The sequence below is a fragment of the Spodoptera frugiperda genome, chromosome 7, assembly GCF_023101765.2.
Source record: "Spodoptera frugiperda isolate SF20-4 chromosome 7, AGI-APGP_CSIRO_Sfru_2.0, whole genome shotgun sequence".
NCBI classification, from domain to species: Eukaryota; Metazoa; Arthropoda; class Insecta; order Lepidoptera; family Noctuidae; genus Spodoptera; species Spodoptera frugiperda.
In genome coordinates, this window is record NC_064218.1 from 7993948 (window position 1) to 8013372 (window position 19425).

A 19425-nucleotide genomic window follows, 5' to 3' on the forward strand; every position below is an offset into this window, starting at 1 on the left:
CGGGAGAAATCATTGGACGATTTACCCCCTCAAAAAAAATATCTACTCTCCTCACCAGAGACCAGTCGAAATCGCTCCGGTCTTAATAGGGTATGGAAAGAAGTAGTTCAGTTAAAAAAATGTTATAAACTTAAATAACGTAGATTTTCGTACGTATTTCATATTATGTTCGTAACTATATATGTAGGTACCTAATGTCACTGGCAAAAACTAATGAAACATCTTAACGTCGACGAACTTCTCCATTAAATAATTACCATTCAAGGCGAAAAGACTTATCCTGGATAATCCAATCGCGTCACGTGTGTAAAAGTATCTAACCTTCTTACTTACTACCTTTTAGAAATACCTCATAGTTACCAAATAGTTCGCTTATCAGACTACATTTTGTTATACAAAAATAACCTTTATTGCCTTATGTTACAGTTGTCTATATAAAATCATTAATGTGTATTAAGATGCAGACTATATACAGCTACTGGCATATAACAACCTATACCTAATAGGTACTTTTAATACTAATTTAATCAAAAAGGTCCTACTTCTTTGATAATATGATATTTAAATGTCAAAACCGGTTTCATACAGTCCCATACTCATAAAAAAATACTCATTCATTACAACAAACTTTTAAACTTTACATCAAAGTGAAAAGAAAAAAAAACACTATTAAAACACAAGTAATTTCGAGAATTTTCTGTGTCCAAGGAGCCGTTTAAATCCACATGGGTTTAAAACACCAGCTTACAGTTAAACGTTCGTTAAATAAACTAGGAGTACGTAATTATGCAGGCTTTTAGCTTAGGGAATAAATATAACATGGGAAGTTGGCACCAGCCTACCCACATTTATCGTAATAACGTACTGCCGTAAATGGCGGGTAATGGCACACTATTTATTTACCACCCGCTTTTCACTCGTACAGTTTGTGTAATATTAACTGTGGGCATTTTTTTTATTGACAACACAGATTATACGAATCGCTGTCAACTTTATGCCGCGTGCGCGAATGTCATTTTGTGCGTAGCGAAAAAATAAATTGATGTTTGTTTTCTTGTTTATGGCCGAATGATGCAAACAAAATTTAAATTTTGAAAATAGAGTCAGAATTTTTCCTTTATCCACACATCAATGCAGAGCTTCCTAATTTTACATTTGAATTTGTCGGATAAGTATTATTTTAATATCGAGAAGAAATAATAATAAATAAGTAAGAGCGTTGGCACGGTGGCTGGGCAACTGGCTGCCGTGCAATATATAGCGCGTTCGATTCCCGGACGGAGCAACACTTTATGTGATCCATAAATTGTTGTTTCGATCAGTATAATTATGTGAAATTGTATATTTGTAAACACACCCACGGCACAGGAGAAATCCATAGTATGGTTGCCCCACAATTTAATGTAATAAGTAAGTTAAGTATGTCAATCTTATTTAATTTTAAAAAACGCTGCTGCATTCAGACTATATCTATTTAATACTCTTTGTTTAATTCAATAACTCTGGCAATAAAAAAGCAACAAAAAGTGGCTCAGGATAAAACAAAATCGATGATATTTTATTAAAAATAAAACAACAAACAGCGAGTCCTCTTCATCCGCTTGTAGCCGTAATTTTAACACTGTTAATTGGGAGATATTGAAATGCCATAAAGAGAATTGAAAAATGAATTTCATTTTTTTAACTTCAAAGTAAAATTCTGTGTTGAAAAATTATTCGTTATATGTTTTATGAAATAATTTTCAAATAAGACGAAATGCGACACAGATGTATGTCTCATTAGTAAAAATGGATTAACGATAAGAATTAAGCATGCTTTTGTAAGAGAGATGTGCTATGTAGCTATGCTACGAAGACGTAATAGCTTAGCTGTAAAACTATGTGACCCTTTCTACTAATATTAAGCTATGTAGCTGTGCGAGGAAGATGCGCAGCTCGAGTATACGATGTATCAATAGTAGGAAAGCCATCCATTACACACACCCGCAGCATGCATCTTTCCACATAAATAACATAGCTTAACTGAGTCCGTTTCCACTAACACAAACGCATCCACAACAACGTTACATCATCTTTGATGGAAAAGCACCCTTACTCTCAAATTTTCTTCTAAGCCATATCACAGAGACCGCGGACAAACGCTAATTGAACTTTACATACATATACCTACTAATCCAAATATAGATAGATAACAAGCTTTGCCATATTATGCATATGTATATTCTAATATTCAACATACTAACAAGTATATGTATAAAAACAAAAAAAAACCTCATGAATAAAACAACCTAACTACAAAACAGTTCTACCTACAACGATCACAAGTATTAATCACTCATCCACTTAAACATACATAAAAACTTAACATACACAACATACAAACTCATACATAATTATGTATCATACAATCTAGATGTACCTACTCCAAGCCTACATGTGTGGGCTGAGATCCAATCTCAAATTAAGCCGGTAGCTACTTGGCCTTGTCGAAACTGATCAGCTAATTAGCGCTGAAGTTTGAAGGCTGTGCTTAATAATAGATACTTATACGAAATCGGAAGGTTTAAACCGTATAAATATTTTGGTTTTGAGCTTGACTTGAAATCGATATCGGTGTGGATTAGTGTTATATGTCGCTTTAAAGTAAGATAGTTTGTTCTTGTTTAGGAATGATTTGACTGTGACAAACAAACTATCGGTCCAACATGGAAGGCTATTACCGTTGCCTATGATAAAAGATAACATTGCTTGGCAGCATGTTGGTCCGGCTCCACTGGACAGTCGCTTACTTGACAATACTCAAGATTCAATCAGTAGGTAGTTAACGTTTACGTGACTTTTAATTAATTTATTTCCTAATTCCAATGTAGTCTAGGTATCCTGTGGCATCAAGCAATTCATTTTCATTTTTAAAGATTGATTTTGATTTGTATTGAAGCATTATTTGGGCGTTATATTTGAAACAATCGTCAATAGATATTTTCTTCACAAATTGGTTTTATATTTCTATTAATTATAAACACGTGTCGCTTTTAATACAACCTATACGAGATTTGAGATCAAAAGTCACGTATATACTTAAGGAAATCAAGAAGGTTTCTTCAATCCGTATAATCTTAAGAAGAACTGCAATAATCATTAATTGTAAGAAAAATCACCATTGAAACGCAGATATTCACATATAAACTCCAACGTTTATTTCGTAGTAAAATGCTCGGGAAAATACCCGCTGCACCGAAATTATTTCAAGCGGAAACAAAAACAGATTTGGTTTCGTTCACCTAACTAGAACACTAGAACGGGAACGAGCTAAAACGTTGAATGTGAATGTTAATAGGTACTTCATAGGAGTGTACTTGATATGCATGGCGCACGGACATAATAGTTGCTAGAATGCAGAAGAGACAGGCTAGCCATACCAGCAACCCAGTAGGGCCGATGTCCCCAGTAGGGCCGATATCCCCATTAGGGCCGATGTCCCAAGTAGAGCCGATATCTGATGAATCCGGAGCTGCGGACTACCTAGCGGGTTTACCGGGGTGGATTTTTTTAGTCAGTAAAAGTCTGACAATCCCTGTCGCCTCGCCCTGGCTCAAAGAGATCATTAAATAATTTTCCCCTCTTAAAAAAAAGCCATACCAGCAAACATATTTATACAATCCGACGAGAGCAGTCATTGTATGATTTTCCCACCTTAAAAAAAAGCCATACCAGCAAGCATATTTATCCAATCCTAGCTTTTGCCAGTGGCTTCGCCCGCATTGCCGTTTTCACAGATATTGCGCGCCCATATTATCTAGATTACTCTACATCTGTGCATACAATATTCATTGGGGTGAAGTGAAAAGGGGAAAAGCACAACTAAGGAGCCAGCCCCGTTTACCCGTTGCGTTGCGTCATGAGGACGCCTTGGTGTAATGGGGCATGTCGTAAAAAATATATAGAAAACGACCCAGTGACGATGCAACACAGCGCGACGGACAAGTGGGGCCTCGCTGTAATGGGACATAACATAAAAACTATATGGAAAATGACGCTGCAACGAAGCTGCGACGACGCAACGCAACGCAAAGAACAAGTGGGGCCTCACTCTAATCCATATGCATGGCAACTTGAACCTTAATTAGGCAGACATACAAGCTAGAATTGAAATCGTTACTAGTTGTGAAGTTTATTTGAACCAGCATCAGACTAATTGGAAATCGATAAGGCGTGAAAAATTCAAGAGCATTGCTGCTCTTTAACAAATGTCTGGATTTTGAACTTTGAACTGAGTTCTACAACCAGTGTTCATAATTAACTTCTAAAAAATATATTTAATAAAATACTATGTATTTTTTTTTAATACAATGTTGACACTGGCTGGAGAACGGGCTGCAATGCAACATGAAACACGTTGTGAGCTCGATTCATGTGTCAAGAAAAACGAGTTAATGAGTGCTTTTTTCAAAATTGCCATTAGGAACCACTTTACAATTTTCTAAAATGACGGCTCTAAAATGACGGCAGTAAGAATTGACTAAAAAAATCTGCAAACCAAAGATCGAGCATAGTGCATACTTTTGCAAAGCTAGCCAGTCAGGTTCTCAGACCGGTTTAAAAAAAGGTCTAGATGTAGGTGTTAAATGCCTGCAGCTACATATAATTAGTAACACGCATCCTAACCCGTTTACACGCAGGTTAAAATTAAATATAGATCTCTCTATTTTAGTCTCATAGGTATTTTTTCTTTAATTTGGAGCACTTTGGTATATTACAACTTGTTTTAACAGAAATAATTTTAAATGATACGAAAAACATGTCGACTTGGTATTAAGATTTGTGTTCAGAAGAATAACATGATTAATGGGTTCCATAGCTGCGGACTGCGGATTACGTAACAGGTTAATAAGACTCCAGCTGATGAAGAAGGAACGGGGTGGTTTTTAGTCAGTAAGAGTCTGACACTCCATCTTACCTCGCCCTAGGCGGAAGAAAAGAGTGGATGAGTTTCCCCCTAAAAAAAAAAAAAAATGGAAAAATGCTTGTTGTGGATGGCTTTACAACTATTGATACATTGCATACTTGACCTACGCATCTTCCTCGCACAGCTACATAGTTTAGTCTCAGTGGAAACAGTCATACAGTTTCACAGCTTGGCTATCACATCTTCGTAGCATAGCTACATAACACTGAAGGAAAAGCACGTCTGAGAATGAATATAGAAAATATACATAGCTGCACCACAGGTATATAAAGATCTAGAAAAGACCGTAGTCACAAAAAGCGGTGTACCGGAAAACGTTTAGCCATGCGACTCCCCGCCCTTGCTAACAACCGCACACAACTACCCATCGAACAATACACAACCAGTTTATCATGGTCCTGCTTTGTATGATCGTTCCCCACATTCAAAGGGTCAGCTTATACTGGTTATGTATAGCTTGATATGAAGCCGTACAAAGTATTATTGTACTACACTCGCTCCCAGGAGACGCTCGTAAACGAGGTTCCTATGGGAAATGTTGTTAGTTTAATATTTAAAGTGGATAAGTTTGCTGAACAGCTTATTTTTCTTCAACCCCTTTGTCTGTCGAAACTCAGATCTACGCGATACACAGTGATTTTTCTATTATGTACCGAAAGACAAGTGATTTATCGTCTATTAAAAATACATCGCAATTAGTCCAGCCGTTTAGAAAGACATCAGTGACACACACACATACGAAAACATAACACTTTCTATACGTAAATATAAAGGCACACATGTAAACAACACAGTAATAAAACGTGCCATTTCAAATATAGAACCACCATACGTTGGCCACATTACAGAGTGTCAAAGAAAAAAAAGTTATAAAAAAAATACGCGAGTAAAAGCAGGTTGGTAACCTACGCGACCTGCTTGACTCCTAGGGAATGTGAAAGGATTTTTTTATTTTGTTCATACATACAAGTTCCTTTACCCTTTTGTAAGTACTTACTTTGTTAGGTTGGTACACCTGTTTACATTTTTTTTTTCAGTAGATAATTAATGTTTGGAGTGACTCAAATAACTAAGTATGCTTTGTTAAGCATACTTACTTGGTAATTTTAAGAATTTTAAGTGAGTTGATCCACATGTGTGTAACAAACGTATCTACATAAATATATCTATCTAAATACTCGTTAAATTATTTAATTTAATCTTGCTGCCAACCAGGCGATCACCGGTGACCGCTCTCATTGTAGATTTTATTATGTAATGTAAATACATTTCTTAATTAGGTAGTATATGAAATAGTAGTAAAGTTTTTCTTAAGGTGGAATTATAAATATGTTACATCGTAAAGTAGGTATAATTTTAGGGCTATTAGACGAGTTTAATCAGTAACAATCTATGTGTAACAACAATAACAAGTAAAAAGAAAGTAAATAAGGCATTATTAAAAACCTTATATCTGCACGCTGACGTAAAAACAAACATAATATTATTGTTATATATTACTCAATAAAACAATACGTTTTATTACAAATAAAATAATTTATACAATTAAACAGGTTAAGCACAGACCGCGGATCTAACAGCCCGCATGTGTCGACTCGGCTTTATGCATCACGAAAAAAAAACTCATAAATTTTAAAGACGTTATTCGCGAAGTCGTTGGCCCGACACGTTATACAATGAGCATTAAATTCTGCACCAATGCCATTAAGAATGAACAAAATAACACCAACCATATGTTATAACACGTTAACAACGGTATTTTGAATAAAACCTGTTTATGTGTGAACATTTCCTCTGCCAAAGCCTTAGTAATGTCAGGTGATGGAATCAATGTTTTGTATTTCGAACAGGAAAATGTTTACGGCCAGTTTTAATGGGAGGAATACCATAGACTTATTTACCGAAGAGGTAGGTTATTAAAGGTTTAAATATACGTAGTATTATGAAGTTCAGATACACTGTACAACTATTGTAGTTGCATAGTGCATTCCAGACTAAATTGTATTATATAAAATTGCAAGTCCATACCCATTCAAAAGTGCCTTCTCGGTCTAATTGAAATAAATAATTTTGACTTTGACTTTGACATTTAATTTAGAGATTATTCAACTAATAATGTAGTCAAAGTAAAACACGACGTACCTACATACGTTTAACAAAATATAGTATTCATATGATTTCATACTGAATATAAAGTGTCAGAGACAGTTCGGAGTCGGAACAGTGACTTAAAATTAAATCTCTTTTGAGTATTTGAACATTTTTCATAGGAACGAGAAGGAAATTATACTGGGAGCTTTTACGACGTAGCACGAGTGGAAGATATTATTCTCAATGTATCCAGGTCGTAACGAATGTTAATCCACTTAGTTTATTACTTAGCTCACATTATTACCTCAACAGTGGTGAGTATTAAAGTGCAATAAATGTGTTATATTCTGTTTACGGTGTACTGATTTTATTTTTAAACACGAAAGCAACGATATTTATTGGGGTATTTCAAATATAAATATTATTTTGAAAAATTGAAAGCAGAAGTATAGATCAGCAGAGGTAGAGGAAACTAAACACTTATTATGTAGACTGTGTATTAATCTCATATATTGTAAGGGACGAGGATCCAGGATCTACGGACTACCCAAAACATTACCGGGCCTCCGGCTCGAAGAGCAGGAGCAGCAACAGGGTGGTTTTTAGTCAGTAAGAGTCTGAGACTCCCTCTAGCCTCACCCAAGGCGAAAGAAAGCATTGGCTGATTATCAACCCTCAAAAAAAAATCTCACCTAATACTCAATTTTCTATAATATAATTTTCTCAATAATTTCCCGATTACAAAGGAAAAAAAGGGACCGGTACTTCACTATCAACAACTTATTAAAAAAAATAGAACAACCCTCGGGCCGCTGGCGACGTGAAATAAGACTTCATCAATCATTTTATACAAACGCGCTCCTTCGAGAAAATTCTGTATAAAAATGACAGTAAAATAACGAACAATACGAGTAATACTAGGTACGTAAGTACTAACTTTTTATCATTTGTTTGGGTCTCCGTCCGACGAGGTCAATGAGAAATATTATAGCAAAGGGAACAATGGAATCATCAATTTTTATATACGGTTAGATTTCCGTCTCCATAGTTACGGAATATTGTTTAATTTTGTTAGTATTGGTAACATTACGTTAGTCTGTATAGGGTCTTGTCAATCTATATAGAGACCTCTTAATTTTTCTAACAATTTATCATTAATCATTTGTACCGATCAAAACAATCAGAAGCAATCAGAAAGATTTATCTTTTAGATATTATGTAGCAAAAAGTACATATAATAAATGATAATCACCAAAAACTAAGGCCCTAAATCAAACCACTTCTGGAACAAAAGCCAGTGAACAATGCACAAAGTATCAGTAGGTATCACACAAATAAATATCCCACATTATCGGACCCAATCTCAAAGATCGGGTTTGCCAATGACCTTTTGACGCCAACTCCATCCGGCTCGGCCACCATAGCGCTTATGTCACCATAAGGATAATTTATTCGCTCATTCCCAGATAACGTACGACCACCTTCCGCAAACGTAGTCAGTGATCACAATTCACTTGGGTATGTAGACCCAAAGCCTGTTTGCCTAACAACATTTCAATACCCTTTTGTACCCAACAAAAACTCAACGTAAAGGTCTATCGTTTTCTTATATGAGTAGTTCTTTCTTTTCGAAAGAGCCACTTTAGTTCGATGAAATAAAATGAAAGGAAAATCCGCACTGGAAATTCAATGAAAGATTATATTGTTGGAACAATTTGAATATTATTATGTATTTAGTATTACACTGAAATCAACTGAAGAAACAAAAACTGGATCAGTATTTCATAGAAACATAAATTATAATGTCAAAACCAGTTCGTAGAGTTTTTGTCTTTGTGTACTTAGAGCAAAACAGGGCGAAATAACAGTGCGTAGTAAAAACGTGGTAATAACAAGAGGAACATCGGTTGCTACTGGCCGTAACGAGGGACGAGCCTCGCCAAATTGGCAGGGAAGGTGAACACGGAGGGTCATACTCCTGGAAGTGCTAGGGACAGAGTCCCAAGTAAAATCTCGTGAAAATTTAACCCGAAAAATTAAAAAACGGATTGGACTAGAAAACTTTTATTATTTTTCCTAAAAACAACAATGAAGGAAAATTACAAGTGACAAATATTTAGCTTCGAGGACAAAGGGATTTTTGCAAATTATAATTGTGATTCGTTGTTTAAGGTTTAATTTTTGTAAGCCTAAAATTTGAATAGAATAGAAAATTAGCATACTTGTAACAGCGTAAGCCTGTATACTCGAAACTTAGAAAGTTGAAACCGTCGGAGTTTAAATTTCAAAGTTGTAGCCGTGTAAGGAGAATCCTTGGTAAACCAAGTTTATACAAGTAAACTAAACACAATCTCACTGGTTTTACTTGGGCAAGAAACTGCCACAGGGACTTGTAGCGGCGACGACCAGACAAATGATTTTAAAATGAGTTTCGTATACCAACGGCTGCGAAATAATAAACTAGCGGCTACTTCGGTTTTACGCCAAAATTCTGGCCGTGGCTGAATATTTGCGGGTTCCAATTTTAAATCTGGCTCCGGCGTAATTTTCTGGTCGTCAGCATAAAACCACTATTTCCCTGGTTAATGTCGGAACTCTGGGTTCAGTCGCTCGCTGTCCCTTCTAGCGTAACGAATGTAACATTTGCCTTTGACTACGCGTTTAATATCTAGGGAGTTTGTTCGACACGAAAAATAATCTCTTTTGTAAACTTTACAACAAAGTGAGTGTTTAAAGCGAGCTGTTCTGTGAATTATCTCGGCATTCTCGGGGGCATTTCCAGTGAGTTGGTGTAATGCGTAGTGCACACAAACACGCCGAGTGGGCAAAATCAATCCACGTCGGGCCCGGAGGCGAGGCCACTAAGTGCCTTAATACCCGCTGCTCAACCTCACAACCTTCGTGCACAGAAACATGGAAATTGGTTCACATTCTCAGAATATCATCCCGGAAATCGTCTGTTTGTGTCCATTTTGTGAAATAAAAGGGAAATCGTATTACCTCGAACAATCCGTACCTTGTATAAAATTATAAGGTACACGTTATGTCGTTTCGGAGTTAGATCAGCTTTGAATTGGTTTTGTGTTGCCATTTTCGTGGCGTATCCAAAGGCGGCTTTTTAATTTCAAAACCGAATTGATTCTTTTGTGTATTCCTGTCAAATCGTTGACGCACAATGGGATCATTTTGGCGTGTTTCTAAATGCAATGCAGTGGTCCAAATGACAGTTTATTGAAATAGAATGGGGTATCTTTACTCTCCATTTTTATTATTATTTCCAAATTATAAAAAAAATGCTCTTAAACCCCGAGGTTAGTCTCACAACATCGGATCAGGTATATATTGAATCAATATGTTTATGCTCATCTACCCTAATGGAGCGCACTGGATTCCACGCGGTATCAACACTAACCGAATTGGCTCAACTCCAAACCACGTGCACCGCTTGAGTCAAAATAAATATCTGTAGTATAACTGATATGATACCTCGTTCTTGGATAAATGCTGGCCGAAAATTGGAAATTGCTTTCCCACAAAACAACAACAAACCGATTACCTACAGCCAGTATTATAAACGCTGATGTAACACATAAACGTTTACTTTTTAAAAACCAGCGAATTTTTTATTGCTCTATTGACAAAATATTAAAATTGGAACACGAATGAAAACATCGTTCATTCTAACCGACTCCATATAAAACCATGACGAATATATTTAATGATCGAACGCATCCGATATCAAAACGTTTGAATTGAGAATATTTGCCACGACTGTCATCGGCTTGAATGGGACGCGAGTAGGCTTTTGTCGTCACGCTTTTGTGCCAAAATGCTCGTATACAAGCCTCGACATTACTGACACTTTGGGCGGAAAATGATTTATTACCTTACAAAGACGTCTTATGTTCTATAACTCTTTGACACTGTAGTTAGATTTTGTAGCGCCATAACTCAGTGTGCTACATGATATTGAGTGGCGGCAAAATTTGAAATTAGAATGATATGATATGATGATAAATCACAGTTAAACAAAAGATGAATGTATTTCTTCACTATTTTAATTTTAATTTGTTAAATAATAAAATATGTGACTTTGTTATTACCTTTATATTTACAGACATTATAATGCGCTTTGATACTGATTTACGTCTGTTGCGTTACAGCTACAGGTTCAGTTGAAAATCAGCGTCAGACACTAGATATCTGGTATTCATGCTGAACTAGACCTTTTTGTTGCAAGCGTCAGGCACAAAACAATATTTTTTAGACTTTTTGTTTTTTAAAACGTTTGTCTATATCCACATTTTATTTTTATTGTTCTTTTTTTTTTATTTTATTTTATGTGACGTGTACTGTTTATGCCTGGTGTTGTTGTACCAAATAAATCTATTTTCTTTCTTTCTTTTATATTATTGAATTAAGGGCTTAGAATGTCTTAGAAAATAAAATAATACGATGGCTCACCTACCTATGTGTCTCGGTTACGAGATTAGTCGTATCTAATTCAGCCAATCATGGACGTTGACATTAACAAAGTCAACAGATTATATCGACCCGCCATTTACAATTAAGAAAGAGTCAATAGATATCGCTTTTCACTAGGTAAGGATTATACGCTCTAGAAAGTGATATGACAAAGCTATTAAAGCGATTATTTAGAAAAATATTACGAATTTCAAATCTTTGTTATGTAATAGTGTTTTTTGTTAGGCCTTGAACCACTATTACTATTACTTTTTCATGTGGTGCCACATAAGATTTTCTCCAGAGTCGTAAGATCATTCTCTTAAAAAAACTTTTACCTTTTGATTATTGAAATCAGTTGATCCTATCAGATTGTGACATAAATTGTATTTGAGCTTTAACCAATAATTTTATTTTGATTAGGGGTTGTCTTGTGTATCATTTTTATTTCGCGGACCATATGCTAATTAAAAAGCAACGTCACGCCTTTTATCCCCGAAGGGGTAGGCAGAGGTGTTCATTACGACATGTAATGCCGCTATACAATGTACACCCACTTTTCACCATTTGTGTTATAAGTCCCATGTAATAGAGGGTGAACCTATATGCAAGACTTTGCTTTTAAAGCTTTTACGGACTATTGGAGGTCGACGGACCACGGGTTGTAAACCACTGTTTTAAAAGAAATCGATCGCGTAACGCCAACTTAAGTAAATGTTATGTAAAAAGTAATCAAAACAAAATACAAAGAAATTCAACAAACGTAATGTGTAATTAGAAGAAATAACATGCATAACATACGTTAACATTTTTTGTTAACGTTAACGAAGGAGTAAGTAGAAGTATTTTAACGACGCTCCGTTGTTTCATATTTAACGAAACTTTCCATAGCCTTGGGATGTCGGAGCGAAGTAATTACTGTTTATATGATTAGCGTAATTATAACTGATACTAGTACTTAATAGGTACGTGTTATTTGAAAAGCTTCTCTAGTTTATAAAGATATTATTATATTTTTTGATAGTGCGAATTACTGCGGTTTCTTTTTGTAAACTTTTGCCCTAAGTTTTCTTAAACATAATTATATTTTAACACACCCGAAACAGCAATTAATATGGATCACACAAAAATTGTATCGTCGGATAATCGAAACCGCGACACGTTGGACAGAGAAGTCGTTTGCCCAGCCACTGTGCCCCCAGTGCAGTCAGTGCAGTCATACCTTTGCAACATTATTGTCTCCATTGCTTGCATAAATTAAAACTAAAAGAATGCACTTTTATACTCCGGCAAAGCAAAGCCAATATCGATTCAGCCTCTTTTAAAAATGGAACGTTTAAACAGGAAAAATAAACTTTGGACCATAAAGTCTGGAATGAAATAGGTTTTATTCTCATAGTTTATGTTCTAAAAGTCATTGAATGGAACGCCAATGAAGCAGGTAAGTTAGTTCATGTTGTACATAATGAAAGGAAAACTTTCAATAGCTTGAAGTTAAACTCAAATCGTAAAGTGTAAATACAATGACGTTAATATTGTTTTTTAAACGAACAATACCGTGTATTAAGTCTCATGAGACGTACTACCGATCCGGAGCTGCGGACAACGTAACAGGTTACCGGGGCTCTGGCTCAAAGCAGGAGAAGGAACGGGGTGGTTTTTAGTCAGTAAGAGTCTGATACCCTCCCGCCTCATCCAAGGCGGGAGAAGTCGTTGGATGATTTTTCCCCGTCAAAAAATATAAACGTACTAAATTAATTATGTTTAACGGCTTACTTACGTTACTATTTGACAATGTAACTCGACTAGTTTCAAGCCACACTAGGGGCTTATGACTCAGTTGGTCGCTTGTACACAAAATGAATATAACTTAAGCAGTGTAATATAGGACTACAAATATAAAATTAAATACCTAAAATAATGAGATTACCTGCCTACTGCAGAATTTACTAACTAAATAAGCTCAAAATAATTTTTCATTAGGTGAAATTAAATGAAAACGGCAAACTGCGTTTCGTTATTAGAGCAAAATTCTCCGTCTTCCTAAACCGCTTACTTCTATTAAAAGCCTTAGTATTTCCTCAGTAATAACAATTAATATACAATTAGTTCACAAAATAATAGTCCTAAGAATGAAATCGCTAAAATGTGGTGAATTCTAATACCAAGTATAATTGATATTATAACAACTAGGTACCTAGATATCAGTGACGTACCTAGGTACTTTTTGAAATACAAAACAATAAAGGTTTTATGTAGGCAACATTTACAAATCTTTTACAATTTCATATGGAAAATACCTAAAACTCAACGTCACGCCTTTTTTATCCCCGAAGGGGTAGGCAGGGGTGCAATGTACACCCACTTTTCACCATTTGTGTGATAAGTCCCAAATAATAGGGGTGAACCTATTGCCATATACTGCGCACAATTCCAGACTCCGTGCTACTCAGAAATTTTCGAAGACCCAAAAAATGGCTACTACGTAGGTAATACTTTGCCCGACCCGAGAATAACGCCCGAGACCCCTAGTCGGCAATCACACTTAAGACCACTCGATCAACGAGGCACCTCAAACAATGCGTTTTTAAAAACGCCAAACACATTCCTGCATAATTATCTAAACTAAAATAATTTCATCATGGATCGGATTTCCATGAATATAGTAAACAACCTACCTAAAAAGACAAACAACCCATAAATTCCTAACCCCCAAAAAGCCGGCAATGCACTTGTAACGCCTCTGGTGTTTCAAGTGTCCATGGGCGGCGGCGATTGCTTACCATCAGGTGATGCGTCTGCTCGTTTACAGGCGTGTTTAATAAAAAATATACATCAACATACAGAGCATACACTAACTGTGGTTTCCCTTTTTTTTAAGATTGTCTTAAAGATTGGACTTAATAAATAAATAAATAAAATCACCGACACGGTCCGTTAAACACTCCCAACAAATAATGAAATAAACACTCTGTAAATAATACTCGATTGATTTAGACGGAGGAACATGATGTACACGACAATATTGATTCGAAATAATTTACCGGAAAATCTGCTTAATGGCCAGGAAGGAATGGTTGCAAAATGTTTTGTGCGCCTCGGCAAATGATGACAGATTCGTCCGTGTCTCCCTTCCCTTTGTTTCACGTCTATTCTATCAATCTTTGTAATCAAATCTTGTTGTTATTATTGTGCACCTTATTTACACTTTTAGATAATAGGGATGATGACGGGGTATGAAATTTTAAAATCTATTTAGTCCGTCCATTAGATCATGAAAAAATATATATATTATTAAGGTAACAATACTTAAAAGATAAAACGAATCAAAGTCTAGGCGTGGGTGCAAATACATTTCTACGCATATTTGTATTTAACAATTGGCAGTTATTTATTATTATGATTAAAAAAGGTTTGGAATTAGGTTTTAATTTTTTGTCAACAGCAACGCGGATAAAGTGCTTGGAAAATCGTGTTTAAAAAGATTAATAAGTACTATATATCGTAATTAACACAATTAATCATCCAAAAATATTTAAAAAACAAGTAAATCATGCATTATTCATAACATAACATAGCTAAATAGATAACTATAACACAACAACAAACGACTGTTATTCCAAAGCTGATATTATCACGTCCATCACTAAACATGAGCCATCTAATAGCGGATTGTCCTCGCGATAATATATGTAGTTAAATGTCCACGTAATTGTACCGACATAATACTAAACTCACTGCCTTTTATATTACGTCATAAATCCAAACAACTTTATTCATAATTATTGAAAAAATCTTGACCTTGTTAGTCAGAGAGCAGAATAAACAATGCACAGATTATGCACACTTCACACGATCGGATCCAGTTTTTTAAAAAAAGAAGTGTTTTGTATAAAGAACTTGATCTCTTGACTGTTTAATAATTATTGTCTGTGCCCGTCCTTGCTTTTGTGTCCCAAGCATTATTACCGCATATTTTTGCCGCGATATTTAAATGTGGAACAGAGTTTTGTTTTTATTTTTGCGTGAAACCCGTGCTTTAGAAAATTTGAGAAGGAATTTTAGTATAAATTGCGAGCCGTTTTATCATCAAAAGAAATAATGTGGGCATCCACAACGCTGCTGTAGGTAGCGTTATACGCCATTACTAGATTGTTGCCTGGCTTAGAATATTGATCATGATGAGATGTTAGAGCTGTTACGATTTAAGCCAAGGCTCATTAGTACTGATTTGCGAGCTTTTTTCGTAATTATACCTACTCTGTATAACCTGAAATAGAATTAAATGTATGTTGGCTTCCATATTGAAGACCGTAGACATGTTTTGCTAACTCTTACACCAAAATCATGATGAAATATTGCCACATTGGTATATAGGTACGTAATACCAAAGCTCTGACATTTATTTTATCGAAATACAAAAATACCTTAGTTTTGATTTGAAAGCAGAGATCCAATTCGAAGCCAAAGAAAAGTACAACTTTTCATGTTTACGTTTTCTTACCGTAAATAGCTGTTACCTTGCCAAGTATAGAAACTGTTTTCCTTCTATCAAAACAATAACAAATGCGCATAAATATCTAACACAGGACATTTTTCAGTTCACTGACTCGCCTAATAAACTGGCTAATATTTTATTTTTAGCTTTATTGTGTTAGTAATTGGGTTCATATTTTCTTAAACGACTAATAAAACGACGACGAATATTTTTGTGCAGTAAATTATTTTTAGCAATCTATTTTTGGTGGTACGGCATTTTGGTCACTTGATTTATGCATTTGTCAATAATTTGGTAGTGTTTTTATAATATTCACAATTAGGTACCAGTTTAAATTCATTTATTTTGGTTAGCTGATATTTAAAACCACAAAAATGTGCACCAAAGCAGTATCCGTCTCTTGGACGTTTTTTTATTTAGAGACAGCTATGATGACTATGCTTTATAATGAACTTACTAAAATCTTAGACGTCTTTTTTTGAGGAGTGCGATCGTCCAATGGGACATCCAGCGGGAGAGTCAGACTCTTACCGACTAAAAACCACCCCGTTCCTACTCCTACTTTTCAAGCCGGAGCCCCGGTAACCCGCAGATAGAGTCTAGGATTATAAATTAATTATATGATACGCCCTAAATAATTTTAATTTAGTTATATTACAATTACTAGGCGTTCATAAAAATATCAGAAGTATAAGATTTTAAGTTTCATAAATGGTTACACATTGCTGACCGCCCACAATTCCGCCATGACGTATGATCGGTCGTTTATTGGAATTTGGCAGCTAATAGTTGCTTCAATTAAAGCCAATTTCAATTAAATTTCACAGTAGAATGATTTTTGTGCGCCCGAAGCAGCGTGAAACGGATTCGGCCGTATTGGGCCGTCATTAAAGATGGGAAAAAAATAGTTTTTGAACTTGAAAAGTATATTGGCCATTTAAGCTTTTTAAAAAAAGAATGTTGACTACTTTCAGCTAAAAAGTTAAAATAAATAACAGACTTTATAGTGTTTAGTTTTTACGTTCGTAAATAATTGTTTTACGTATCAAAATTTCGTCACATATAAGAATCTCATTCGTACCTACATTGAAATTAAATATTTAAAAATGAGCGCGGCCGCCAGCGGGCTAAATATTAAGAAATATACAAGTTGAATCTAATATCCATTACGGTATCTTTTTAGAAGCGCCGTGGCCAAATTCAATTTTCTAAAACGATTTCATAATCTTCGTTTTAATAATCGAAAACTTTTCCAATACCGATGTTATGATCGTTAAGATTTAAAATAATCTTTTGTTATTTCTATTTTTAAATTTGGCATTATTTATTACCTGAATGATTTGATAAAAAAAAATGTCTGTAGTCTTTGTCTGCGAATTAAAATCGCGTTACTTTTCGCGGGCATTTAGAATTCCTTTTTTAAACTAATGTCATTAAATGGAACTTCATTAAAATGCTTCGTTCCATCTGCAAACATTTTGAAATACAGAGTGAATTAATGAATGAATGAAAAGTTTTGTATTTATTGTTATCAATCACTTTCCAACTCTATAAATAAGACGTAGATATATAACAAAAGAAATTGTTCCAATACTTTTATACATAACTGGTGGGTGACGGATATTACCTTGACAACTTGATTGATCCGTTTTATGACGACAACAAATATAGGTAATGGCGTGAAGAAAGTAAACAGACCGATACGAAAACATAGTGAATTAGGGCTTTTCTGTCTAAAGGCAGACTTTTGTAATAATTAATGGAAACGTCTGAACACAAAGACTAGGTATATGTATATGTACATTATTTGTGGTATATTATAACAATAAAAATATACATAATCTCTCCGAAAAACTTATCCACAATAAAAGGTCTTTAGATAAAACACTTTTGCCCAAATGTCACCAGCAATATCATGATAAATGGTCACCTACTTGACAGAGTTTTTGTCTCAAACGACGCTCTCTCAAGAAAATATCAGGATCCTAGCGATTTCCAAATATTCCACGGACGAGCTTTTTATACAATATTTGTAACTCGTTGACTATAATGGTTATAGAGTCCTTGTTAACGATATTACGATTGGGGACCATTCAGCCAACTTCTTTCAATATCAATTTGAAAAGGGTCAAATATAATGTGTTGGCCCTCCAATAACGTCACCATTAACTAATATTGATTCCATAGAATGTGTATTCCATAAATCAGCAGATATAGCACGCTTATCCCGGCTACAAATTTTCCACGATTGAATGGAGTTTTTATGTGGCTCCAACCTTCCAATTAGGCGGCTCCATACCAACCTCTTCACTCACGTTCTTATTATACTTCTACCTGAGGAAGTCGAGATCGTGCCTATTTAAGCACGAGTACCTACGTAGCCGGTTAACACATAATTTCCAGCGATTGTTTGATATAATGTGAGAGGAGATATGGCCAAAACGATTTCCACGTGATTGTCGAAAGCGTTTGAGTCGAGAGATCGTTCGTGATAACGAGTGTCATTAGCGAGGCATGCGAGCGACGATCTTCCGAGAAGCGGTGCCTTAACAGCGTCACATCCTGCCGCGTAAACGTTGTGTTCCGAGCGGCCGGCGGAGTCAGACCCGCGAGACTCCCGTTACATAACGCACCTGCATTCCGCGAATACTCGCACTCACCGGACACCGGTACTTACTGCATCGATTATGTCACCTCTCAGCTGACGGTTAAGCACAACGTACGAGAGTATCCGAGGGTTATCAGTCGCGCGGTGGCTCGCTCCGCGGAGGGCGGCCGTGTGACAGAGCGCGTGGGTTCGAGTCGCGGGGTCGATGTCGGGGAGGAAGGGGCACGGAGGCTGCGGACTCACCGTGCGGATGGTTACATAAGTCGGTCGGCGGGAGCGAGGACACGTGCAGCCCCTCCGGGGCTTGTGGCGCGACTGGCGGCGGGTCGGGCGCCGCCCCGCGCCACCGAGCCACGCGGGGCCGCCGCCGCCTTCCACCCAGACGCGATTAAACAGCCTTCACGTGCGACTCACGCTTTAAAAGCGCGCCTAATAAACCTCACCTATACTTGGGTTTAGAGATTATGGAGCTGAGATTTCTTGCAATTATTCATCCTGTGTACACCGGCTTATTAACTCGTGACAATTTACATACAAGTGCTTGAAGAACTAGGCATTGTTAGGCGGTCTAGACCAGTCTTTATTGTCGTTGAATATGCAAACGTATCGCTTTATTCGAGCTCGGTAATCTACACTTTAAGTAGGGTATTATTTACTTCAGCGCGTCTATGTACTGTGCGGGGTAATAGCGTATATAAATAGTTACTATTAATGGAACGTTTAGCTATTTGTGTTTATGTTGGACACTACATTTGGATTCGTGATACAGCAATACTACAATATGCTAAACTATTTGGA

The 19425-nt window shown here is 36.0% G+C and overlaps 1 protein-coding gene across 10 annotated transcripts in view; it reads right to left on the reverse strand.

Annotated features, from left to right (window-relative positions):
• Window positions 1-19030, reverse strand: part of LOC118266375 (potassium/sodium hyperpolarization-activated cyclic nucleotide-gated channel 2) — a 297834-nt gene extending 278804 nt beyond the window's left edge. For 5 of the 10 annotated variants that reach the window (XM_050694804.1, XM_050694802.1, XM_050694803.1 and 2 more), the window contains exon 1: window positions 18871-19030. The gene's annotated coding sequence lies outside the window, so the exon portion shown is untranslated. Of the gene's footprint in view, window positions 1-18652 lie in introns of all 10 variants that reach the window. The other 5 variants (XM_050694807.1, XM_050694799.1, XM_050694800.1 and 2 more) reach the window with 5 other exon arrangements.
• Window positions 19031-19425: the final 395 nt, after the last annotated feature.